The sequence below is a fragment of the Trichechus manatus genome, unplaced genomic scaffold (assembly GCF_000243295.1).
Source record: "Trichechus manatus latirostris isolate Lorelei unplaced genomic scaffold, TriManLat1.0 scaffold00047, whole genome shotgun sequence".
In the NCBI taxonomy this organism is placed as follows: Eukaryota; Metazoa; Chordata; class Mammalia; order Sirenia; family Trichechidae; genus Trichechus; species Trichechus manatus.
In genome coordinates, this window is record NW_004443983.1 from 5128855 (window position 1) to 5155042 (window position 26188).

Here is a 26188-nt window from a genome sequence, read left to right on the forward strand (position 1 = left end):
CATTCTTCGTGTGATCATAACAACAGCTCTTTGGAAGTAGTTGGAATTTTCTTCTTCCGTGACGCTACTGGGTTCTCACTGAAACTGCGTCTTATTTCTGAAATTTGTTTATTTCTAGGAACAGTCCACACACTTTCTTAGTTTTAAAATAGGTCGTTATTGTTTTTGTTGTTAATAATGCCATTCTCTGTCCTGTAGTTTGCTTACTTAACGTGCTTTATTAACGTGTGTATGTGCGTAACTAACAGCTGTGTTCATATACTCGAAGTGTATTTTTAACCGCACCAGCTTCTATCCAATTCATCTGGATACATAGCGCGTCCATCACTCCGGAATCTACCTTTTGATACGGTAATCAGAATTAGAAAGGCGCCGTTCACTTACCCTCATCCTTTAAAACTTTTCCATTTAAGAAAATCGATGAACAAATCCTTTCTTGTAACTCGCTCCTGCACTACGTCTATTTTTATTTATTTTTCTGATTTGGCAGGGCTCAGCAATGCTGTCCGGGATTTTTTTTTTTTTTTTTTTTCCGCTTGCTAGAGCAGATGCGGGGGTGGGGGAAGCGAGGGCTGGGCTCTAGTCCCAGTCGCCCCCTCTGGGACCTCCGCCGAGTGCGGAATCTAGGTGGAAGGAAGCTACGTGGCGAGTCGGCTCAAGGCTCTACCTGCACCCACACCGCGCACGTTATCTCTCTCTCCGCCTCGCTCACTCGCACTCACACGCACACACCACAGCTCTCCTTTGGGTCGGAAAAGACGCCAGCCAAAGGAGGCGGAGTTGCAGAAGACGAGTCCGCTCTGCGCAATCCAGTCCGGGACTTGGCTCCGCCCGGGAGCGGCGGCCTCTCGGGTGGCTGAGGAGTAGTGAGCAGCAAGGGGTGAGGCTGCAGCCAACTCTGCTCTCCGCGCACTCGACTGTCCAGGCGCTCGGGAGGCAGCAGCGGCGCTTCTCTGCAGGACCGACTTCCCGCGATGCCCGCTTAGGAGCGTGCGGCAGCGGCCAGCATCGCCACACCGGTGGCACCGCGCTCCCGGCCCAGAGCCGGGCCACAGCCGCGCACTCCTGTCCCAGCCCCACCCCGCCCTCCCGCCCTGAAATGACTTGTTAATCGGCGACACCACCGAAAGGACTCACAGGAGTGGAATCCAAGTGGCATTTGGATTTGGAGAAGAGTTTTCTTGAACATTTACCCCTTTCTTGTGTGTGTCGGTTTTTGCTTTTTTTTTTTTTTTCCGTCTTTTTGTTTTTGCTGCTTCTTTCCTCTTCTCTTCTCCCCTATCATTGGAGATGAACACAGCGCGCTTGCATCCTAGAAAGTAGTCGCCGCGACTGTTGCCCCCAAAGAGACAACCACACATGTAGGAATGACAAAGGCTTGCGAAGGAGAGAGCGCAGCTCGCGGCCCGGAGAGATCCCCTCGATAATGGATTACTAAATGGGAGACACACTGCACCAGTCCGTTCCGAGCCCCGGCCGCCTGCCCGTCGATGCACCGAAAAGGTACGGCCCGGGCGCTCCGGGGCGCCCCACCTCCAGGGTGGCTTGTCTCCAGCCTGCCGGTCCCGGGGTCGCGGCAGGAGCGCGCTGTCGCTTTTTTAGTGTCTGCGTTTTATTTTTATTTTGTCTAGTGTTTTCGTCTCCTAAGCGTTTTTTGCCTTGGGGGAGCAGCCGTGCGCCCTGCCCGTGCCTCTCCGCCCTGCGCCCCAGAGACCGCTGGGCTCCACGTCGCGAGCTTCGCTACCCGGGCCGCGCGCTTCCCTACCTGGCGCCGCCCGGTACCGCGACGGCGCGGATGGCTGCCCCATCAGGGTGTGTGTGCGCCCGCTGCGGGTCCGGGGGTTCGTCCTCACTTTCCGACCAGCAGGAAGCCAAGCAGCCTTGAGAGGATGGGATTCTTGGAAGCGCCTTGTCCTAGAGCCGAAGGCAGGGCAAGGGGTTCTGCCTTCTAGGGCTGGAGGGGGTTGGGTAGAACCTTGCTGTCTTCGTCCATGGCCAGATTTGGGTCCTGGAGTTGGGAGAAGGGATTCGGCGCCGACAGTGGGTAGACCGGAGAGAGTCTTTTGTTGTTCGTGCGGGGTCTGGGCTGGGCTGTGTGGAGTGAGCGAAACTTGTAATGGCCCTGACACCCGCGCGTCCTGCCTCTTGGTGACATCCCGGCTCCCGTGGCCGCTGGCACCACAGGCTCCGGGCTTTGTTTGCTCCATTGAGTGCCAGGGAGCGGCCGGCGTCTCCGCCTGGGTCCTGTCCCCCTCAGCAGCTCCCTTCCGAGTGGCGAGAACACTGACCACCGCGTCTGCGTACCCTCAAGCGTAGAGCCCGCCTCGCTAGGGCTGGCGCCCGCTGAGCCTCCTCCTAAATCTGCGTGTTCCCTCTCTGGAAAGGAGGTATCCCCAGACGGAGAAAGATGGGGAGACCAAGCAAGATATGACCTGGGGCTGGCTACCCAGACAAGGGCTCTGCCGCGACTTCAGGGTTTGGATGCCCGGACTCTTTGCAGCGTCCTAGAGCGCTGGCTCCGGGGCGGCGGGGCGCATGGGAGCAAGCCGGGCAATGCCCACCTACTCTGCCTGACCCTTTTGGGATGGGGAAGTGTCTTTCCTCCGGGTTCTCTGCGCTCTTCTCTGCTCACTGGTGTGGGACTCGGTGCAAAGCATGGTCCTCTGGCCCCCTCCCTTCTTCCACGACCCGGGCCGCGCAGGGGGAGGCAGGGAGCGGTCCCGGACTTGCTGGTGTTGGGAAAGAAAACAGGATTCTCTGATCATTCCCGCTCCCTCGCCGCCTCTCCGCCCAGCGCCTCCTCCCCCTTTTCCAGCGCGAGGTCACCAGACCCGGCTCTTCTGGAAAGTTTCTCTGAAAGCCAGGGGGCGGTGGGCACGACGGGATTGGGGCTGGGCAAGTGCAGCCTACGGGAAACCCGAGCTGGAGAGAAGCTGGCGGGCAGTCCGGGAGGCGGCTAGGAGCGAGGTACTAGCCCATTGGACAGTGGCGCCCCCGGCCCGCGCTGGACATCGTGGGGGTCGCGGCGCTGCATTAGCTTGACCAGTCTCTCAAGCAGTCGGGGAGAGTGGGGGGAGGACGTGCAGAGGCAGGACTCGGGATGGTGGTGCAACTGCTATGGACGGAGGCTGGCGCACCCATGCATGTGGACACAGGTCGAGGCTCGCTGGCTTGCAAGTAACGAGCTCCAAGTGCAGCATCCGAGCCTCCCGCGCCCCGCGCCCGGTTTTCCAGCCGGCGGGTGTCCAGGGAGGAGCAGAGCAGAGCCTGATCGGATTAGAGCAGGAGAGGGACGAGACACTGGTGGCGCTGTCTTCACGGTCAGGGCGAGCACTTGCAGCGGCAGCGTTCGGCCTGTATCACAGTGGGCAGCACGGTCGACCGCTCCGCTCGGTCCTCGGGAGAAAGGTGACTGCTTTTGGGGGTGTTGTGGTCAGGTGTGGCTACGGTGGGATAACTCCTGGTTTACGCTCTGTAAAAATCGAGTTGCTACTCAGCGTGATCCGCAGACAGATTAAAAACATACACTCACTCACACACTCATATTCACAACTTTTTTTTTTTCCTCATTCTGAAAAGCCATTTAACCCAGTTGTACTGTTCTGCCATCTCGAGAAATGCTATTTAATGCCCTCAGCGCTGGTTTTTAAGTGTTTCACCAGTAGGAAGATCGAGTGCTTTTCTGTGCTTTGCCTTCCTTTTAATATGGATAATTGTTGGTCATCCTTTCTCTGATACACACATATGTTGGGAATCAGGTCCACGGTTTGCCACCCTGATGGCAGGGGAAAATTGGTGTCTCCGGATACTCGAAACCTTTATTTAGATTTTTCCTTCAAAGTTAAAGAGCTTGTGCCCTGTTCTTAATGAAAATACCCAACTTTTTTACGCCTTGTACAAATGGCTACTAGAAGTCAAGACGGCAAGCATTTTGTATGGTTTTTTAATACCGTGTGTTTAGTCTGCATGGAGCAGTTTTATGATTTACAGTACACTTTCATTAAACTACTCCAGGCACCAAAGTTAATTATTAACCTAACCTTAAATACAGTGGCAGAGCGTTGTCTCCGCCTATTAACCTAAACTGTCGGTTAAAAATTAATTGCACTAGCTATGTGAATTTGGTTTACCCATACTTGTTTACATGGTAACTTTTATTTGAATCTTTAGGAACCCCTCACTCCCTGTTATAATTTTGGTTTTAGGACATTTTTGAATGAGGCACTTTGTGATCCCATCAGAAATCAGAAAAGAATGAATATCATTTAAAATCCTGGTTTTGTTATGAGTCTTTTTCAGCTTGTTGTAAAGAAGCCATTTAGTTAATGTTTCTTATTTACAGTGTTGCTGGGGGGCAATCTTCCCGAAGTGTTGTGTTTGGAAGTTACCACCTTTTAGAGGTATGCCACATTCTCAGTAATGCATATCATCCACATATGTAAATGTTAAGCAGACACACTGAATCATTATCTCAGGAACCATCTGCAGAATATGCTTGTTTAAATAGGTTGAAGATTCATAAGAATCAGTAAAAACACTCAATAAATGTTGAATGAATAAATGAATGAAAGGAATAGTCACACATGGTTCACATTTCTCCACTTAGACTGGACCTGTTTATTTTTGCTGCAGTGAAAAATCTATGCCTTCAAGTAAGTGGTTATTGTAAAGTGGCAATAAGTGCAACTCTGTATGTACACACACACACACACACACACACACACACACACACACACCCCTCAAGTTCTTTCCAAGGCTAGTGAATGCTTTTCCCATCATTAAAAAATTACAGTGTTTGCATTTTGAGTGGGCGGGTGGCCTTGCACTCGTGAAGATGAGTGTGTTAAATGAGACGGATAGGAAGAATGTTATCGTCACTGAATAAAAATAAGAACTTGGTATTAAATTCAAAATAAATACTCAAGCTTTAAAGGCAAATGGTTGTGAACTTTCACATGAAATGAAAGGAAAAATACTATTTTGAATAAGGAGGTAAGTCGGATACTATACTGTGTGTACATAGTGGTTCAGCTCTTTTCAGAGCAGGACAAAAGAGTGATGATGAGAGAAAAAGTTTCTTTTAAGAACTAGATTGCCAAGAGCTGATATATTCTCACATCTCATTCGTTTGCAGGAAAAGAATCACAGAACAAGCCAAACTAATTGCACATGTTTTAATTAGGCAGGCACCTGCCATTTGCAGCAGTGTAAAGCCTAGGAAAGCCTGCATAGATCTCTGTGCTGCCCCTCTCACCCACCCACACACACACCCACCCACCCACACACACCCTTTTTTAAGTTTAGATAATTTAGTGTCCTACACGAAGAGTGTTTCTTAATGTATTTACTTAGGATCTCTGTGTTATGGCAGCCACATTTGTGGGCATGGCCAGGGGGAAGTGAAGCCATGAAGCCTTCCACTGTGCCCCTCCATGTCAGTGCCCCCCTACTTTCTTGGGGTGCACTGGAACCAAATTATCTCTGAGATATTTTTATTTCAGAGTGAAGGCTTTTCTCATCTTCCTTAAAATATGGCTGCAAGAGCAACTGAGCTGTTCTCTGCTGGCAACCACATGGCTGCCTCTTGGGGATATGGTAAGGTAGGGAAGGGAGGGAGGCATTTAATCCCTTTGAAATGGGCAAATAAGATGTCATACCACACAAACCTCAAGGGGAGAAGGGAGTTCAGGACTACTTCTCAGCAGGAGACTATTATAGTATAGTATATACAGGGCTGTCTTGCTTGGTGAAACAGATGAGTCCCTGAAAAGTCATTTTTTATTAGAATAATTACACTAATGAGAGGGTCATATATAGTACTATCAATACACTGATAATTCCCAAATAACCCCTTAGCCCAGACTATTGTCCTGGACTTCTCAAATATCCAAATGTTTACTGGGTAGGTAGTTCCTCTTGGACCTAATAGACATCTCAAACTTACCATGTTCAAAACTCAGTTCTGGATCTGTCTGCCCAAAATCTGCTCCTGTCCTAACCGCCATCTTGGTAAACGACACCTCCATCTGTTGAGTTGCTGGGGCCTAAACCTTTGGGTTATCCTCGACTCTTTTTCACACCTACATCCATTCCAGCTGCAATCCCTGTTGTCTCCACCTTCAGAATGCAGGGTGACTTCCTCACGCTGCCAAGCCACTGACCTCTCTTGCTGGGTTGTTGTGGCAGCCTCCCAGTTAGTCTCTCTGCCTCTGCTCTTGGCCCCCTACAGTCTTTTCTCAACACAGCAGCCAAGGGGATTTTTAAAAACTAGGTCAGATCACATAACTTCTCTGCTCAGATGCTTTCCCATCTAATGTCCTGTAAAAGCCAGTCTTTCCCAAGCCTATGCACCCCACATTGTCTACACCCAGGCGCCGATCTCTCTGACCTCCACTCCTTGGGGTTACTTGAATGTGCCTCCTTGGGGCCCTTTGCAGGGTCTTCACACTTGCTCTTTCGTGGTTTGGGGTGGCTCTTTCCCTGGATTACTGCATGACTTGCTCCTAACTTTCTTAAGGTCTCTGCTCAAATGCCACTTTCGAAATGATCTGTTATGATCATCCTGTTTATTTCACCTCTTTGCGCTACACTCCCTACCCTCTTTGACCCGCCTCATTTTTTTCATTAGCACTTATCATAGACTGATACTCCATATGTTGTCCTTGTTTATTTCAGGCTTCTACTAGAACATAACACCATGAGGATACACATTTTTGTTTTAGTCACTGCTGTAGCTCCACCTATGACAGCACTTGGCACATGATAAGCCCTTAATGAGTATTTGTTAAATGAATGAATGAATGAATGAAGAGTAAATCTTTTTGCAGACAATTAGTCTTTACTTTCTCTTTTGTCTACCCTTGTTTTTCTGCCTTGTGTTTTCATTAAGTGAGATACTTTTCTGTGTGCATGAATGTGTGTGTGTACCACCTTCCACGTACGAAGATGATATGGCTCATGCACCATTAGTGGAACACTCACAGAGGATTGTTTTCCTAATCTCGATGATGGATTTGAGCCTGTTCATTCCCATACTCTCACCTAGTCCCCTTCTGTGGCTAAGAACACACATCTGTGGAACACCTGGCTGAAGCTGGAGGAAGTCTGAGTTAGGTAAAATCAACTTGCCAAAACACAGAGCTAAGAGGACAGCCAGCAAATATTTATGGGGATTGAGCTTTTGACCTTGACCTCATTTGTTCTGCAGTTTTACCCACTGGCCACAGACCCTTCTTGCTTTTGGGAGTGTAATAATAATAGTTTTTAAAATTCAACTTTCTACCAGGAGAAAGTAACACCATGCCTCTTCCCTATACCCACACAGTGATAACTGTTGTTCAAGGTCTTGCATTTGAAGTCAGAAGACCTGTGTTCTAGACTCTTACTACCGAGGACAGCCCACTTAACCTCTCTGAGGCTGCGTTATAGTAGATAAAATTGTGACTAGTGATACTTAGTCTTGAATAATATGAACTTATAATGTGAATGTATTTAGTAAAATATAAAATGCACTCTGGAAATTTGAATAGTTGTAATTCTAACTCCCTCTTCCTTACCCTAGACCCTCCAGGGTGTACCAGGGACCTTACTTCAGGGTCTTCTAAATCTTAAAAGTGAGATTATACTCTTGATGTAGTTTTAGTGTAAACCATGTTATCAAAATTATATTCTCAATTTCATTGAAAATGCACAATCCACGTAGAGCATGGATGATAGCTCTGTTCATCAGAATGCCAACCATATCAAGTAAAGATTGCTTTCAACATGACCATTAAACTGGGCAAGGTGGTGGTGGGAGTGGCATTCTGTCAGGCATAAAAAAAAAAAAAAAAGTAAGACAATTGTTTTTGCTCACTTAAGTTCTGAAATAGTTCACATCAGTATAAACATTATGGAGAAGAACACTCACATCAGGATTGTAGGAGAGAAGTTTTGATCTTTGCTGTAACAAGGGCAGATTCATTCCATTTTGTGGAGTAAGGTTTCTAACTGTGAAGGGGACCATCAGAGAGAATGCAGTAGATAATGCTTGAGGCAATGCTGGGGTCATGCTTTTTAGGCAGACACACCTGGATTTGCATCCCATTTTTTTTGCCATTTGCAAACAGTGTAACTTTGAGCCAGTTATGTAATTTCTCTCTGCCTCAGTTTCCATCTGTAAAATGTTAGTATGATGAGAGAGTTATGGGTATTGAAAAGATTAAATGTAATAGAATATATGGAATTATTTTTATTTGGGTGGTAGTAGTCATGGAAAGTGCCCTGGAAACAAATTTGAAGAAACAGACAGTGCTTTTGTGGGGAGAGGACAAGAGGAAATGGCTATATATCTGTAACACAAAGGGATGATGCAAAGGAAACAATCTTTGGACTAGAACATTCACACCGTAAACTGGTCGTAGTGTCACGGGTTTTAAGCCAGGAAGTGTGTGAACAAATCATTCACATGGGAAAGGGAGTGATGATCCTTTTCCTAACTTTGGAGGTTGAAATATCACACCCAAAACATTGAAGAAAAAAAGCGCTACACAAATAAAACAGTAGCGAGCAGCACAGGGCCTTACTTATATCAAATACAAGCCCAAAGGATATTAGTTTTTAAAAATGATGTTATTGTGTTGTCAGGTGCTGTCCAGTCGGTTCTGACTCATAGTGACCCTGTGTATAACAGAACGAAACACTGCCTGGTCCTGTGCCGTCCTCACAATCGTTATGCTTAAGCCCATTGTTGAAGCCACTGTGTGGATCCATCTTGTTGAAGGTCTTCCTTTTTTTCACTGATCATGATGTCCTTCATGCTTAAAAATGATAGCAGTCACTTATTAACATTTTAAAAATAAATTGCATAGTCTGCACCCACTAAGGGTTACATTTGAATCTGAGAGCAGCACATGCGGCCTGCTCAGGGATGAGTTGAATTGATCCTGAGGGCCACATGATGTAGGGGAAACCTTGGTAGCCAAGCAGATGCCTCTAGGAGGCTGTGGCTGGTACTTGTGTAAGGGATCTTCATGGTGGCCATGTGCCTTCTGGGTCACTCTTCTTTTGGCCAAGCCTGAAATCAATTTGAGAAAGTGTGAATATCTACATAGAAGTAAAGTGCAGGTAGGAAATAGTTGGCTGAGCCTAGTAGAGATAGCACTACTGACACATACATTGCTTACAGAACCTGAAATTTGACTCAGATCATAGCCGTGCAAGTTCTGACTTCTCAAAGACACCGCAGAAGGGGGACATAAATTGATATTATCACCACAATTCTCTGAAGGACTCCTTCTGCAATCATGTCTTCGAGGATTCCCTCCATAGTTTGGAATTACAACTGTTTTCATGTAGGGGAAAAAAAAGTTTTCTCTTAAATTCTATATGTGGAAAAGGGATGGAAAGAGAGCTGAGTAAATCAGCAATTCCCATGCCCCAGAGACCGAAAGCTGTGGTCCTTTAGAGCAGCCAGCCTGAAGATTGTTACTTTGAAAGTATTGTTAGTAATAGATATTTCCACATACAGCGTTTAGACCTGAGGTTTTCATTTAATATGACTAGGCGCTTTTTGGTGGTTTGCAACCAACCTATAATAGCCATCTGTAAAAAATTTAATTCAAAGAATCCATGCCAATTTAAAAATTTAGTAAGCCTCTAAAATTGATACTTATGCACAGCTATTTACCTCTCTCTTAGCCCCTCTGCCCTCCCACATCTTTAAAACCAGTATTTGGGTGTAATTTGATTTGAAGCATTTATAGAACAGGACAGGATCTGGGATTAAACACAGTGAAAACATGCCACTGGAAATTAAACATTTTAGGGAATGTGAAGGAATAAAGAATATATTGATTTTGATTTAATGTTATATGGGAGTTTTATAGATGAGATTTCTGTGATGGATCCATTCTTCTTTCCTTTTCCGATTCCAGATGTTTTTTTCAGGAGAGTATTCAGTCTTTTCGTTAATATTGCATTGACTCCAGTACTTGCCCACCCCTCCCCCAGACTCCTACTGTCCTCGAATGGAAACTTTCCTTTCCTGAAAGTGGAATGCTTTATGAAAATTTGCACTATACACACACACGCACAGTCCATCAAACAGTCCAACAACTGCCCCTTCTTATTGGTACCCCAGAAGGCCACATGATTTCAATCTTCCTGTATTTTGGGTTTTTGCATGCATTTGTTCTTAGGCCTCAAATACTCAGGTGGAACGTTGTTCTATTAAGCCTTTCGCGGTTCTAAAAACGTGAGCCTCTCAGTTGCTAACAATGTTCTCATCCCTGCATAGTGAGAGATAAATGGAAACCAAATTGTTTACAGCCTCGTAAACTCCAGTATATGTAGCAGAAGGGCAATTGGGTTGATTTTTATAAGAAGAATACTTGCTAATGGTTTTCGAGATGGATTCCCTGGTAATTCTTGCATTCATGAATGATGGCCCTAGCTAGACACTGTCGCTGGGATCTTCATCTATTAATCATGGAGGCTGCTTTCTTATTCGGTTGCCATAGTTTCAGTGCCTCAGATAGTGTTGGGGTGTCTGGGGAAAGGTTTGAGATATACTAGGGCTTGCAAGCCTTGCGGTTATTTTGGCAGTTGCTCTGAAAGGCTGAGAACTGCTTCTCCTATAATTCAGTGTTGGATTAAAAGAGGGAACTTCTGAGAGTGTCTCCCTGGGCCTTGTTATGTGCACACCCAGCTGATATTTACTCCAGGATTTGCCTCTTGCTGAGTCTTGCTGGTAAAAAAATTACAGTCCAGGGGCTGATGTCACTTTCATCTTTGGACAAGAAGGCAAAGGGGCACAGACTCTTCATTAAGGCCCTTCCCAAATGTGTAGGTAAATGAGGGCATTCATGACTTTGCTCAGAATTCAGTGCCATAATTTGTTTTTGGCTCCGCAGATTCCGAAATAAATACAGTGACATCATGGGTGTTGTGTTTTGTTTTGGCAGCGTAAACATTTAGAGCTTCACTTTAGGTTCAACCCTTAATTTTTTCAGGTTTGACACACATTACTGAGGCACGAGAGACCATTTTATTGTATTTTGCAGCAAAAGGATAGCCCATTTTGGACCGTGGTCTACTGCTTTGTCAGCTGTTGTGTATAGGAGTATTTCTTTCCTTTCATAATTTTAACATTTTGCTTTCTTTTAAGATATGTGACTTCAGAGTTGATTAGGAAAAGCTTTCTAGTTGTGATTGTATTGCCATGACCCTGTCAAGAAAAGATTTGGGGGAGTAAATTGCTGTGAGAGGGAGATACACACACTCCCTCCAGTGATTTATGTGCATCATGTGTGAGGTGGAACACAGCTTTCTTTTGTTAGGTAAATTTGGCCTTGTGTAACAGATACTGGGACACTTCTTAATGTTGTAGTTCCCATTTCTCAAGTGGACTTTCAAGGACTCCTACCAGCGTATGCCAAGCAATTTGATTCCTTTGTAGATTAAAACATGCAATAAAATAAAACCTCACACTTCACGCAGGTGGTGCAGAGTGCAGGGCATGCTGGGCATTCAATGAAAATCCAGGCAGATTCCGAAGAAGAGAACCTTGAATTTGTTACAAATGATCTAATCTGGAAAATTAGTCACTTTTTTTCACTAGAAAGTGACCAGTTTTTATTTCAGGGTGGGCTTCAAAGCAGCCGTTTTAAATTTCACCAAATCTACCCGGCCAAAATTTCCAAGTAAGATCAACAAGATTTTTAATGCACGTGCCTATTACATTGGCCCCTCCCTTATCCAGCCACACTAAATGATTGATTTTAGAGGCCAACGATTTGAAGTAAATTAAAAGGATAACATAGCTTTAATTGCTACTGGCTTCACCAGGCTTCTGGGCACCAGAATTCCTTGTGGAGAAACACTTTAAAGTGTCACAGCAGTTTTTGATCATGTGGTCTGGCTTACCCATAGGCTGCAATTATCTCCCCAGCCCTTCTCCACCTCCCCCTCAAATATATCCATGAAGCAAGGAAAACATGCATTCCTAAGTTCAGTATTATGGACCCCTGATTATTTGGCAGGATAATAAAATAGGTCCTGGTCGTTTTATAGTGTACTCATAAGGTAGTTTTTTTTTTTTTTTGAAAGTAAAAGGCATAGAGCAGGGGAGGACAGTAGGGATAATAGTTCAAGATCAGAAGCTTTTTTCTGTTGAAAGAAGAGTTTGTGTGAATTTAGCTTGCTCTCCTTTCGAACAAAAAGATCGTGAATACTCTTGGGCGTCGGATTAGACACAATATTGGACACGATGCCTTAAGTAAGCAGTACTTTTGTGTGAATGTCAGTCAGACACAATGTGGACTTTAATTAACCTTAATTAATGATTTCTGATTACAGATTTTCTTTTGTGCCTCCAAGACATCAATGAATTGGACGATATATTTTGGTGGAACATTTTCGGCCAGTGGTGGCATGAATGGGCTTCCATTATCTTGGCACGCAGATCAGATTAGGTTCTAATGTATTTTAATGGAAAATGTGATTCTGGATCATTTTCATTTGTGGGACAGCTGAAATTTATAAGTGGTACATCTATGTTGATGTTGTTCGGTGACATTGAGTCAAAATCAAGTTGATTTTAACTCATAGCAACCCCATGTGACCGAATAGAACTGCCCCATAGGGTTTTCTAGGCTGTAATCTTTATGGGAGCAGATTGTCAGGTCTTTCCCCTCCAGAGCTGCTGGGTGGGTTTGAATCATCAGCTTTTTGGTTAGCAGCCAAGCGCTTAACTGTTTTACCACCAGGGCTCCTTAAAGAAGCCATTTTTAAATTTAAAGAAATTTACCTTCCAAATTGTTTGATGTTTACTAACTCCTAGCTGGAATTGACATCCAGTTCCTCTCAAAAGTTTGAATGGGATTTCGAGGGGTGCCTAATTCTTTCAAATGAAAATGTATTATTGTATTAGTTTTCTAGGGCTGCCTTAACAAAATACCACAAATTGGGTGGCTGATAAGAACAGAAATTTATTGTCTCACAGTTCTAGAGGTGGATAGTTTGAATTCAGGGTGTTGGCAGGGCCACGTTCTCTCTGAAGGCTCTAGGGGAAGAGCTTTTGACGCTCCTGGCTTCTGGTAGCCCCAGGAGTTCCGTCATCACATGGTGGTCTTCCACTGTCTCTCAGTGTCTCTTCTTCTGTTTCATAGGACACCACTCAGATAGAATTAGGACACATCCTACTCCAGTATGACTTAATGTTAACTAATAATGTCTTCAGTGACCCTATGTCCAAACAAGGTCATGCTCACAGGTACCAGAGGTTAGAACTTCAACATAAATTTTAGGGGGACACAGTTCAATCTATAACAACTACAAACAGGGGGCGGTAGACCAAGTGGGATTTTCCTTTTTCCAGGAATACCCTTTACCAAGTGCCAGATGTAGGGCCAGGGAATATTGTCAGCACTGGAGAGAATTAGGCCTTACTTTTGGTTAAAACTGCTTTTTTCCTGTGACATCAGTTTCAGAATAGCTATCAAGAAGTCCAATTATAATGTTATTGTGTAATTTACATCCAATTTTAGGGAACACTGGTGGTGTAGTGATTAAGAGCTTGGCTGCTAACCAAAAGGTCGACAGTTCGAATCCACAAGGCGCTCCTTGGAAACCCTATGGGGCAGTTCTACTCTGTACTATAGGGTCGCTATGAGTTGGAATCGACTTGATGGCAATGGGTTTGGTGGTTTTTTTTTAACTAGAAGGTCTAATAAAAATTAGATACAATGCATTAATGCCAACTTCTGAATTAAATTTCTGTGTGAACAATCATTTTGTAGCTTATATGAAACTCTAATAGCATATAACCCATCTAGTTTAGCATAATTTGTGCTTATGAATTATAAATGCTTAGCTTTTACAATTAGACTTACCGATCTGTAAGCATCTTAATGAGAAATTACCTAAATTAAATTGATTTGTAATATTTGCTGTAATGTGTTCTAGGGTAGTGATTATGTAAAATAAATGTTCAGAATGACTGTCTCCACTGCTTGCAATATGGTTTTATTTTTAAAGTCAACTCAGTGGCAGGATAGCATGATTGCCCAGTGAAAAGGAGATACTACTGATGTCAAAAGTAGAAAGAGCAGAGTAGTTTGCAACCAAGAGAAAGGGTAACAAACTTCTTTTGGATACTTTTTTTCTTTAAAGGGATGTTCAGAGTACAGGGAAAAGTTGTATTAAATAGCCAGCTTTTATCTGCAAGGTGTTTCCTCTCATTTGTGATGAGGGGGGAAGTTCAGCATATTGAATATGCTGGTTAATTAATTCTCCAGGGATAGCTCGGAGGGTGGAGCCTTCATTTTTATATTTTGTCATGTCCAGAACACAAGACATGTTAATATTGCCAAAACACATCCATTCTCAAGAAGAAAAAGGACAACATAATTGCCTTTACTGTTAGAAAACAGCCACATCCAGTCCCCCAGCAGAAGGTGTGCAAGAGAAGGCTTTGAAATGTTGTGAATAGCTTGACATTATCACGTTGTTATTGAAATGCAAATTCTGCTGAGCATAAACGGTTTTAGATGCAGGACTAGGACAATGCATTTTCTTGTGTGTTGTCAACCATACCTCTTAACTTGAGGGTTTGTTATATTAAAAGTAATCATAATGTATTTGCATCTTTTATTGTTTCTCATTGCCTGTGTTTAAAGTGCACAATGTATCTCCCAGAAATGGCGTGTTGTCCCGTGAGAGAAGAGACTGACTTTCAGCAGTGAGATATTTGGGCAGGGATAGTCGGCCAAAGATGTGTTTTCCTATAGGAGTCAGGCTTACTGGTGAAGATCAAAATCAACAATACTTAATAGTGTTATTATTAATAATAAAGACCTCTCATTTATAGAGTGCTTCTATTTTTCAGAGTACATGTGTAAACATTGCCTCATTTAATCTCATTACAACTCTCTGGGTTAGGCAGGGCAGTTATTATGCCCAATTTAACGATGAGATAACTGAGATTCAGAGAGGTCAAATAATTTGCCTAGGAACACACCTCTGGTAAGAGAAGGGCCTGGGACAAGGTCCCCAACCTTCTGAAACTGAGTTAAATGGGACTTAGTTCTCTAGGCAGTTAAAGATGGCATCATCAGATATGTGTTTTAGAAATACAAATCTGCTAGCACTGTCAGTGGAAAAAAGGAAACAGATTCTACAGGCAAAAGGACTTGGGGACCAGTTGAATTGCGGGATGAGGGAGTGCAAGGAGTAAAAAATGGTTCCAAAATGTCATATCTGGGGAACTGAGTGGACAGTGATGGTATTGGCCAAGACAGGAACCCAGGTTTGTAGACAAAATATTTAACTAACAGCTGTCATAAACTATTTAAATGACCATAATAGGCTGAACACCAAAGGCTTGGATACAATCCTACTGTGCTCACACCCAGCTCTTTAAAAAGAGTGTTAAAGATTTTAAAATTAAGGGTGTTTAAACTGTCACATTTGGTTTGGCAGCTGGGACCACTTTCTCCCACATTAGCAAGGTTAAAACTATAATATGAGGAAGACTGAAGCGCCGCCCAGCTCATCTATAAAAACCGGCATTACAGAAGTGCGAGAGGATCAGGTTCTAAATGATTAGCTCATGTTAAGAATGAGCGCATATGTCGAGTCACCTGTTTCCTTTTTTTTTTTCATTCTGAATAATTTTACTGTATGCAAGCTTTTGAATTCTGAAATTAGATGTACAATTGTTTGTCTCCTCTCTACCCCACACGCCTTGGGCAGATTTATACGATCCTTTATCTCTTAAGTTTCTTGTGCTACTGAAATATTAGAGATGATGTAATTTGCAAAACACAAAGAATGCCTAAATTGTGTTGTTGATATAATAAGACAGTGTTAATCAAACAGCTAGGCTCTTTTTGCTACATTGTGCTAAAATTGAACACTGCTTATGTAGTGGAAGGGAAAATGTGGCATTTTATAGTGTTTTATTTAGGAAGAATTAAATTTTCATTACCTAAATGATTGAGATATTGCAAATTTCCTTTTAATGGTTTTAACCTTGAGATAAGTGTTGATGTAATACGGTTGTCCAGAAGAATCTTTTGGTGCCTTTAATAGTTGAAAATAACTAATACTATAAACAAAGAATCCTAAAAAGGTAGGTATCCTATATTAACCCTACCTTTACTATTACATTTTTTCTTTCAGGGGTTTCTAAATAAAACTTGTAACAGAAAGTGTTATTCTCATTTTATATTTTAAAAAGAAGTTAAGTAACAGAAGTGAAAAAAAAAACAGAATGAGAAACAGCAAGTATTTTGAGGGGGTTTTAACAAATTAAGTGAGTTTTTTAAGGGAGAACATGTTTGAAACTATTTGTCTTATTTTAAAGTCAATTTAAATGAAACATTAAGGAATAATTTTATTATTGTATGTTGGGCTACTACACTTGGGTTGGTGTCGTAAGGGTGTTGGGTTGGTGTTATTAAGATTGAAAATCGAATGATAGATTATTTATATCTATTGTAATATGTAAAATTATTTGCTGGATATAGTGTCACTGGTTTCTAACTTTACTTGTAGGCTGCCCTCTAGTGTTCCTTAATCTCAACACAACTGCTTTTGTTTAGATCCCATGAAAGGTTAAAAACACACGTTACCATTTCGTCAGTAGCTAGCCCAGCATAACTAGATGCTATCTCTAAATACAGTGTTAAGAAGTTTATGATACATGGTTTTAAAGATTGTGAGCAAATTAAAGTGTTCCCATCACCAGTGCTCTTGATGACACAGAGGACAATATTGTGTAGAGAAACATAGACATTGATGACTATGAGTTGAAGTCCAACCCTGAATACGAAGAGTCAAATTCTGAATAAGAAGTTTTAGGACTACTTTATTGACTTAACTTCACTTATATTTTCTTTTTGTGTGTGTGCAATAGAGTGATATGTGATAAAATAAACTCTGTCTAAATTAACCTAAAAGAACTTGTTTATTAAGTTTCTATAAAAACTACAGGTGTCAAGGAACAAAGTTTCAACCACCATTGTGTAGAAGATGTTTGACCAGCCATCCTCAAAGTTTATGGTGAGAGAACAGTTCTCAAACATCAACATGCTTTCCTATATCAAACCTTCAAAGAGTAAATTCAAGCAATTTAAAGATTATTCTTTGAACATATTAAAAGAGAGGCAAGCATTGCAACCTAAACTGTGGTATTAAGCACTTGTGAAAGTAGTGTCAACTCTGCTTTTTCTTGGATGAGGAGTGAGCATACTCCAGAGTTTACAATAAGTGGAGAGAATAGACATAGTAGCTATTTTATGCATGTATAATGTTAGCATTCCTTGTGGGCTTATGAAGGTGATGTTACAGCATTCCAGGTACATCCATCTCATAACAACAGTGTGACTGACATGCATTAAATAAAAATGATTACCTTTGATGATGATGATTTCCCTCAAGTTTTGAGACTAAGATCAGGAGGAACAACTAAGACAATATCAGCACTAGAAACACAAAAGGAAGCCGAAAGTCAAAATTACACTTGTCAGTCAGCTTCTTTTCTTCAAGAGAGGCGGGATGATGGAGTAGTTAGGTGTATAAGCTCTGGAGATTGTTATTCCATTGGCTATGAAAGTTACTTAGCCTCTCTGTGCCTCATTTTCCTCATATGTAAGATGGGAATAATAACAGTTCCACCTCATGAAGTTATTCTGAAGATTAAATGAGATAATATGTACCAGAATGATGTCTGATACATAGGAAACACTCAAGCAGCCAAGCACTCAACCATTGAGCCTCTAGGGCTCCCTCAATAAATAGTAGCCGTCATTATTTGATACCAAGCTCTCCTAGTGGAATTAGCTAAATTCAGTGTTTCATATCATCAGCAAGGTGTCGGTTCTTGGCATGATGACAAGATGATGGTGTCCAGATGAGTCTTTCTGCTTGCTTCTGTCTCTCTTTCATTCTCTATGGTCTTGTATGTTAGGGCATGATTTAAAATAATTCACTGAATAATCATTCATTGTTTTCATTTAGAGAATATTTAGTACATGCTTCATGTGTGTAAGGAGCTATGTTAGATCCTGTTGGATATCTCCAAAATACTAAATAAGATGTTAGAGGTGAGATAACCAAGTCTTGCTAGTTTTTATTTGCTTTTGTTGGGTCCAGTGCTCAGTAGGAACCTGTGTTTATCAGACTCAGGTTGCATGCCCTGAGTTACAGCCTTCCTTTTCTATGGAAAGAAACCGAAGCAAACCAAACCAGTTGCCACTGAGTTGATTCTGACTTATGGCGACACCATGTTTTTCAGAGCAGAGCTATCTATGCTCTGTAGGGTTCAAGACTGGCCTCTTGGAAGCAGATTGCCAGGTCTTTCTTCTGAGATGCCTCTGGGTGGGTTCGAACCTTTTGGTTAGTAGTTGAGAGCTTAACCATTTGCACCACCCAGGGACTCCATTATAGGAACAGAGGATGTGGAAATCTCAAGGTAATTCACTAGATGAGTTTGATGTATGTGGTGTTTAGAATGCAGATAATGTTCTATTTGGAACCACAATACTCAGGAGTTTTCATTAACACAAAGAGCCCAGAGAGCCCTGTTAATTTAATGTCTCACTTAAAGCCCATGTATAAATACAAACAAACATATTTTCTACAACAAAACTCTCAGTTATATGTGGCATTAACTACTTATACCAATAAAGTGAAATTTCCAAGTTCGGTTGTTGGCTCTAAACACTTGTTTTTCACAAAAGCTAATATCTGAACCACTTAACAGCAAAGTAGATGGAGTTGGAAATAATCCCTATGTTGACACCTCTTCACCCCTACTTCTTTGAGATGAAACGAAGATACAACAAAAGTGGTTGGGTGATTGAAGAAGAAAAGTGAGACAAACTAATTATTAACTCTCAAGCAAACATGAGTTAATTCCGGCTTTATCCATTCCAATTATTTAGCCTAATTCACAAAAGTAAGGAAATTGGTGGTCTAGGGTTAGGGAATGTGCTAACAAGTAAGAACTTGGAGACTGGGTGTCTCTGGAGATTGATAATAGGAACCAATAGGAAACAATAGGAACCAGGGCTCCTCCTCCCCAATGTCAGTGAGAATTGTGTTAATTTGGTATTCACCCAAAGCCAGGACCATCTGACAGCTGTTCGGTGTTTCCTGTGAAATGGACTTGGGCTCTGGCCAGATGGCTAGTGGACAGATGTTCACAACACAGAAACCATCATCAAAATAGTCGCTAACTGGCATCCTCCTAAGGATGTCAACAAATAAGGCAGGAATGGGCTGGATCTTGTGCTGACGCTCAACACAACACTCAAGTCCACCTCTCCTGGCTTAGGGAGGAGGTCCTGGAGGGAAACTGAGCTTTCTCCGTAGTCAGGGATTTTTTTGGCTTCTGGGCTACCTGACATAAAGTCTCCAAAAGGAATATTTAGTGTTTATTTTTGTATGTTTGTGTGTATGGATGTATCAATTAATTTAAATCTTTCAAGAAGGTAGGCAAATCAAGGGGTTGTTTGGACTTCACCGCCCACCTCCCACCAAGGCAAGTCTTAAAATGCAAAATTTTCTCCACAAATTTGGCTTCTATAATGTATTATTGAACAAATACTTTATAAAAATTATTACATTTTGCCTTCAGGTAAGCTGCTCAAATAGAGCGTTTGTACTTCATTTCATACCTTTGATTATAGTTGATTGGTAGCAGCTGCAATGTAATTGTGTTTAAATATTTTGATTAAAAAAGATTTTAAGAAACCTAAATTAGAATGTGTATTTCAGGGCTAAACTGGTTTGACAATGCCCCATTAATAATTAGATGAGCTTGCTCCTGCTTGCATAGGTTGCAATGAACTGACTGATTTCAACAGTTAAATCGTCTTTTCAGTGCCTAGGGCCCTTTTTGAGTGGGAAATCTCCCCTCGCGTTCTCAGTTTTCCAAGTTGCAAACAAATGCCAACTCCTGTTGTTGTAGCTGTGTGCTGTTCAGTTGATTCCAACTCATAGCAACCCGTCTATAAACTGATAAATAACAACTTTTCCTTACAAGGCAGGATGTAGTTTGATAATACGTGATTAAAAACATTTTTACTGATGTTACTCTTCATTGCTTTTTTCAAGCACTCAGATCATGTTGTTGTAGGGGAAAAACATCACAAAGTTTAGTAAAGCAAAAAGAAAGTTTTATTTGGCATATATTCAGAAGGGCAGAAGTGGAAAACGGACAGCCTTGCTGCCAGAGCCATGTCTGCCCAAGTCCAAAGAATATTACAGAGTAGGCAAGAGTGGGAAAACAGACAAACGTGCTGCCACAGCCATGTCTGCCCCTATTACAGAGTCATCGGTATATATTAACATTACAAATGGGCAAAACCATTGAAGGCTTTGCCTTTTCACAGATTGGCTAGAAACTGTGAATCCTACATTTTGAATTGTCTTTCTTAACAATCATTGGTACAGGGGTCAGTAAGGACAGTCAGGAGGGTCTTCATTATTCCAACAAATTTGTATTCACTAAGTGCTAATAGAAAAAGATAAGAGTAGAAAGTCTTTTGTGTTCTGTTTGATTGGCTTTATGTGAAAGTGTCCCTAAAAGATATTTTCCAAGATTATCTTAGCTATTGTCTTTATACCTCAGGGCCCGGTTGATATGTCCTTGTGAGTCCTTGTGAGCCCAGCTTCAACCGGGTCACATTCTCTATGCTCAAGGAGAGGGAATAAATGATTCCAATATTATTTCCTAAATCAATGTACAGAATAGGACACAGAATAGAGATGCCTTCTCTGACTCTACAGACTCCCTGCTTTTCTGCCCCTCGCCCCTGACATGTCCCACAACCACTGAAGCTTCCTTGTCCTCACCCCTTTCTAGATGCAAAGATCTAAGAAAGATGCCAGCCTTCACTCCAGCTGTTTCCAAAACATCATCTATATAAACCTGGCTAAGAGGCTGGACATATTTTACTAGTAATTTACATAGTTATTTATCAAAAGAATTATAGACTTGGTTGAAGCTATATAATGTTGAATTTCGTATTCACACTGGTTGAAAGTCTGTTAATTTTTTTTCCTAACATCTTGCTCTCAGGATTTCTCTTGAACCAGTAATACCCCTCTTTTTTCCATTCTCTAGTGAGGTAGGCTCCTGCTCCCTTGAATGAAAGGCAGCTCTGACTAAAGGAGCTAGAATATGCCCAGCAACCAAAGCTGGGTGCTATTGAGTCCATTGTTTGGTCCTACCACTGTGGAGCCAAATCTCATTTTATAGCACAGTACAACAGACCTTCTCTAATGCTTTCCTATTTTCCCCATTTGCTGCTGTCACAGGCAGCGCCGCACAGTCCTGCAGCGGGCAATTTTAATTCACTTCTCCAGGCTCTGCTCTCCCCAGTTGCGAGGGACCACAAGGCATCAGCTGCAATATTAAACAGACGCTAATGACACCGAGCGTAATCAGCCAAAGCAGTAGACATGATGGTGTGTTTAAGATTTAATCCCGCTGAGGGTCTGAACTTGGAGTTTCAGAGGTGGTCTGACTACAGTGGTTACATTGAGGTTTATGAGAAATACTGCTAAAATTGTACCGGGTGGAGTTTGAAATTCTTAAAGGTAAATGAAGTGACTGTGTGTGTGTATATGTGTTTTAATAAGCAGCCTCAGCAGCTACTCCTTGTTTTTGTCATTTCTTGTAAATATGTCTGTCACACACTTCTTGCCAATTCAGTTTTTTACAGGTGTACAACTTATTGACAGCAACTACAATAATGGGCTCTGCAACCCTACCCTTAATCAATGCGATTTTTCCATCAGTGTTAACCCACCCCCCACCCCCCGGTAACCACTAATAAACTCTCTACATTTCCCTTTTCTTGTCTTTTTATGTAAGTGAGGTCATAGAATATTTGTCCTTTTGTGATTGGCTTATTTCACTCAGCATAATGTCTTCAAGCACCATCCATACAACTATGCGTTGTTTAAAGTGAATATATTAATAAAAATTTCCCAACACAGTCACAAAAAAATAGGTCTGATACAAAGCTGTATGATATATTATTAGAATATGCTATAAGCACTTATTTCTCCTTTATCGTTTTCAAAGCATTTTGCTAGCTAGTAATACTGTCTCTATTCTACATATGGAGAAATGCCGTTTGATGAGGATTCTTGGGAATGAAGGAATGAATGCTCTCTAGAGCACAACCAGCAACTCCTGGACCCTTGTCTGTGTGAGGAGATGCTTTTCTCCTGGAGACAGGATCACCAGTGTCACTGATTTGTCCATATTCCCAATACACATAAAATTTTACTTTTTTTAACTTGCCAGTATATTTTGGCCACGATTGAATTTTGTTTTTCATTTTTTTCACAATTGAGAACATTTAGAACCATTGATGAAATAATTTTCTAGTGGGTTTATAAAATTATTTCCATTACTTATTATTACTGGGTGGAGTTTGAAATTCTTAAAGGTAAATGAAGTGACTGTGTGTTTGTGTGTGTGTTTCCATTACTTATTATTTCCTGACTTACTTCCTATAAGTAAGTGTAAGTAAATGTAGTTACAAATAAGCCCTCCCATGGCTATCACCTCTACCTGTTTAAATAGGTATTGACAGAGAATTAAATCTGCACTTATTTGCATCCTAATGTTCCACCTAGAAGGAGTTGTATGAACTCTTTCAGACTCCTAGCTCCATAGCCTTGCACAGCTGTATTGAGAGATGGGGAAGAGCATCGTCCTAACTGCACCCAACCTTGAAAGATCTCATTTAGTACCAAATAATTAATTGACCCAGAGGAGTGACCAAGTAGTTACTGCAAGGCTTATTTTCAAAGTTTTTTTGTATGTACCGTCTCATTTAATTCTCACAACTCTCTATGGCACTTGTATTCACCCTGATTAAAAAAAAAAATAGAACACCCTCCTCTTGACTAAGTCAACTGTTAACTCCACCACCGCCACAACCACGATTACCACCACAAGTTGCTGTCAAGTCGATTCCGATTCATGGTAACCCGAAGCGTGTCAGAGTAGAACTGTGCTCGGTAGGGTTTTCAGTGGCTGGTTTCTTTCAGAGCGCCTCTTGGTGGACTTGAACCTCCAAGCTTCTCTTGGTTAGCAGCCAGCTAAGCATATTAACTGTTTGTACCATCCAGGGCCTCCAACTAAGATAATAGTCCATGTAGTTATGTGTTTTTATCATTTTGCCTAAATGATGTGCTTTGTAATATATCAGTTTGGAAAACTAAAACAACTTGTGGAAAATGATGGTTGGCTGCAAGATATCACCACTTAAAAAAAATTCTTTTTTAACATCAGAGAAAGCCTTAGGCCATTGTTGTCGTGTTACTGTGGGCCGTGAAGTCGATACCGACTCATAGCAACCCCATGTAACAGAGGAGAACTGCCACATAGGATTTTCTAGACTATAATCTTTACAGGAGCAGATATCCAGGTCTTTCTCCTGTGGAGCCACTAGGTGGGTTCGAACCGCCAACCTTTCGATTAGTAGTAGCCGAGTGCTTAACCGTTGTGCCACCAGGGCTCCCTCCCTTAGGCCATAGAAGCTGTTATTATACACACGCTGGGAGATTTTAAAGAGAGGAACAAAGACCACAGCTTACTTTACTGCAGTGCTTTCCAGTATAGTCAGTAATTCTTGGACTAGTGTCAGTGACATTTGGTGGGCAGTGGTTGCCATGCCTATGTTCTTTGTTGTCACCGTTTCTTCAGGTTAATGTAGATAACTGCAGGCAGGATGTGACTGACTCTCAGGAGAGCCTTTCTGGCAAACATCAGACAGATATTTTTAAAAGACCTACTCTAACTGTCAGAAAGTTGATGGCTCCTGATACTTTAGATTGTCAGCCCAGACATACTAATTCCTTAGTGAGATCATTGATGTCACTGTTGTAGCATGTCTGTGTTTAATTGCAAACAAGAATCAGATAGAGTAAGTTTGTTGTGAATACACTCTCTGGGATACTTAAACTATATCTGAATTGTAATCAGGCCAGAAGTTAGGGGCAGTTCAGAGGTAAGCAACTTTGGCAAATGCTGTGCACCAGAGAAGAGAGGTAGTGTGTCAGTGGTTACCTGCACAGAGACAGGTGCCTGGGCTCAAATCCAAATTCCAGCACGCACTAGCTGTGTGACCTCAGGCAAACGACTTAACCTCTCTGTGCCTCAGATTCCTCCTCAGTAAAATGGAATATTAAAAGCAACTGTCTCATATGATTGCTGTGAGAATTAAATGAATCAGTTTACGGAAAGTGCTTTAACAGTGCCTGTTACGTAGTAAACACTAGATAAGTGCTTTCTATTTTTACTTTTTCCCCCGAAATCTTCTGTTCATGTAAACATGTTCATGTAAACATGCCAGTGAGGGATGAGCTGCCAAGAGAATGCATGCATGTGTATGCTAGAGAATATCATGCAGAATCAATTCTACACTTGAGGGCAAAGTTAACTTTTGTTGCTTACCTTGTCCCTACACTCAAAGCCACCTTGTCCCTCTTCCTTCCTTCAGATCTTTCTACACATGTTCTCACTGGTCATGACGTTTACCTCATCTAAGTGGCACTTTACTAATTTCATAAAGCCACTCATTTCTGATATCCCCAAGAATAGAGACTATATACCCTAACCATCTTTGTGTTCAGTGTTACTTTTTAAATGCTAGTGGATGCTAATGTTGGAAAATAGAGCTAACCCAAGACCTCTTTTGACAACGTTGGATTCCTGTCCTTACGGGTGAGAATTTTAGGCACAAGGCTACATGGGGAGCGGGGTTGCCAAAGACATACCTGGTGAGAATCTCCAGGGCTGAAGCCTGGGAATCTATAGGATCCAAATGTCCCTCAGGTGACTGTGACGATCAGTCAGTTTAGGGAACCTCTGATTTAATTAATCTCCCTGAGACTAATTCTCCTTAGGTGTGAGATGATTAAAGAGAGTCATGCACCTTCTAAGGGTTTGGTGTGGACCAAATGATGTTGTGTCTGTTTTTAGGTAGTGTAAAGCCCCAGGTAAACCTAAGGCACCATTATTAGTGTTAGGTGCAGAGCATCTCAGTGCTGTGGAAGCTTCTCAGGCCACAGAGGGCACAGAGACTGGGTGTTATGGATTGAATTGTGTCCTCCAAAAAATGTGTGTCAACTTGGCTAGTCCATGATTCCCAGTATTGTGTGATTGTCCAGCATTTTGTCATCTGATGTGATTTTCCTATATGTTGTAAATCCTACCTCTATGATGTTAATGAGGTAGCTGTGTTAATGAGGCAGCACTCAATCTACAGGATTAGATAGTGTCTTAAATTGATCTCTTTTGAGATATAAAAGAGAGAAGCAAGCAGAAAGACATGGGGACTTCATACCACCAAGAAACAAGAGACAGGAGAATAGCACGTCCTTTGGACCCGGGGTCCCTGCACTGAGAAGCTCCTCGTCCAGGGAAAGATTGGACAAGGACCTTCCCCCAGAGCCTACAGAGAGAGAAAGCCTTCCCCTGGAGCTGGCGCCCTGACTTTGGACTTCCAGCCTCCTAAACTGTGAGAGAGTAAATTTCTCTTTGTTAAAGCCATCCACTTTTGATATTTTTGTTATAGCAGCACTAGATGACTAAGACACTGAGCACACTCTGACAGGCCTGTCGGAATCTAAGAGGGTTAGATTAACATTTCTGGGAAAATCTCTCCTTCCCTATTTCCTTTGCTTTTGCCGTGGTTCAGTAAAGGCAGTTGAAGGCAAAGTTTCAGGTCTGTGGAGCCTGCCATTGGGTTCTCTGTATCATTAGATATTGTTAACATTAGCACTTTTAGAGTATTATTTCACAGATCTGGTTTCGAGTTCAAACTAAAAGGTGGTGTAATGGTGTCAGACAGCATCATTCTCTTGGTAATCTCTCTTGTCTTAAAATAATTCAGACATTGCTGACAGTGTGAAATTTGTGACTACCCTTCAGTAGATAAGTTTATTTTGTTTTTAAAATAAAAACCAAGGAAGCTTAGAAGTAGTCATAAAAGGAAATATGCAAATTGATGACCTGAAAAAAATTGAGGATACGTATAACATATTTTAAAATGACAATGAGAAGGCAGTGGCTTAAAATGCCTCTAAAAATAAATAAAGAAACTCTAACCACCAACCTCTTCCCATTCAAACCCTGAAGGGATGCAGTTTCTGATTTTCTATTTATACAAAGGTTAGA

The 26188-nt window shown here is 42.0% G+C and overlaps 1 protein-coding gene across 2 annotated transcripts in view; it reads left to right on the top strand.

Moving 5' to 3' along the window:
* The first annotated feature begins 756 nt into the window (after positions 1–756).
* SEMA6A (semaphorin 6A) overlaps positions 757–26188 on the top strand; it is a 147484-nt gene continuing 122052 nt past the window's right edge. For both annotated transcript variants that reach the window (XM_004376970.2, XM_004376971.2), the window contains exon 1: positions 757–1503. The gene's annotated coding sequence lies outside the window, so the exon portion shown is untranslated. The remainder of the gene's footprint in view (positions 1504–26188) is intronic.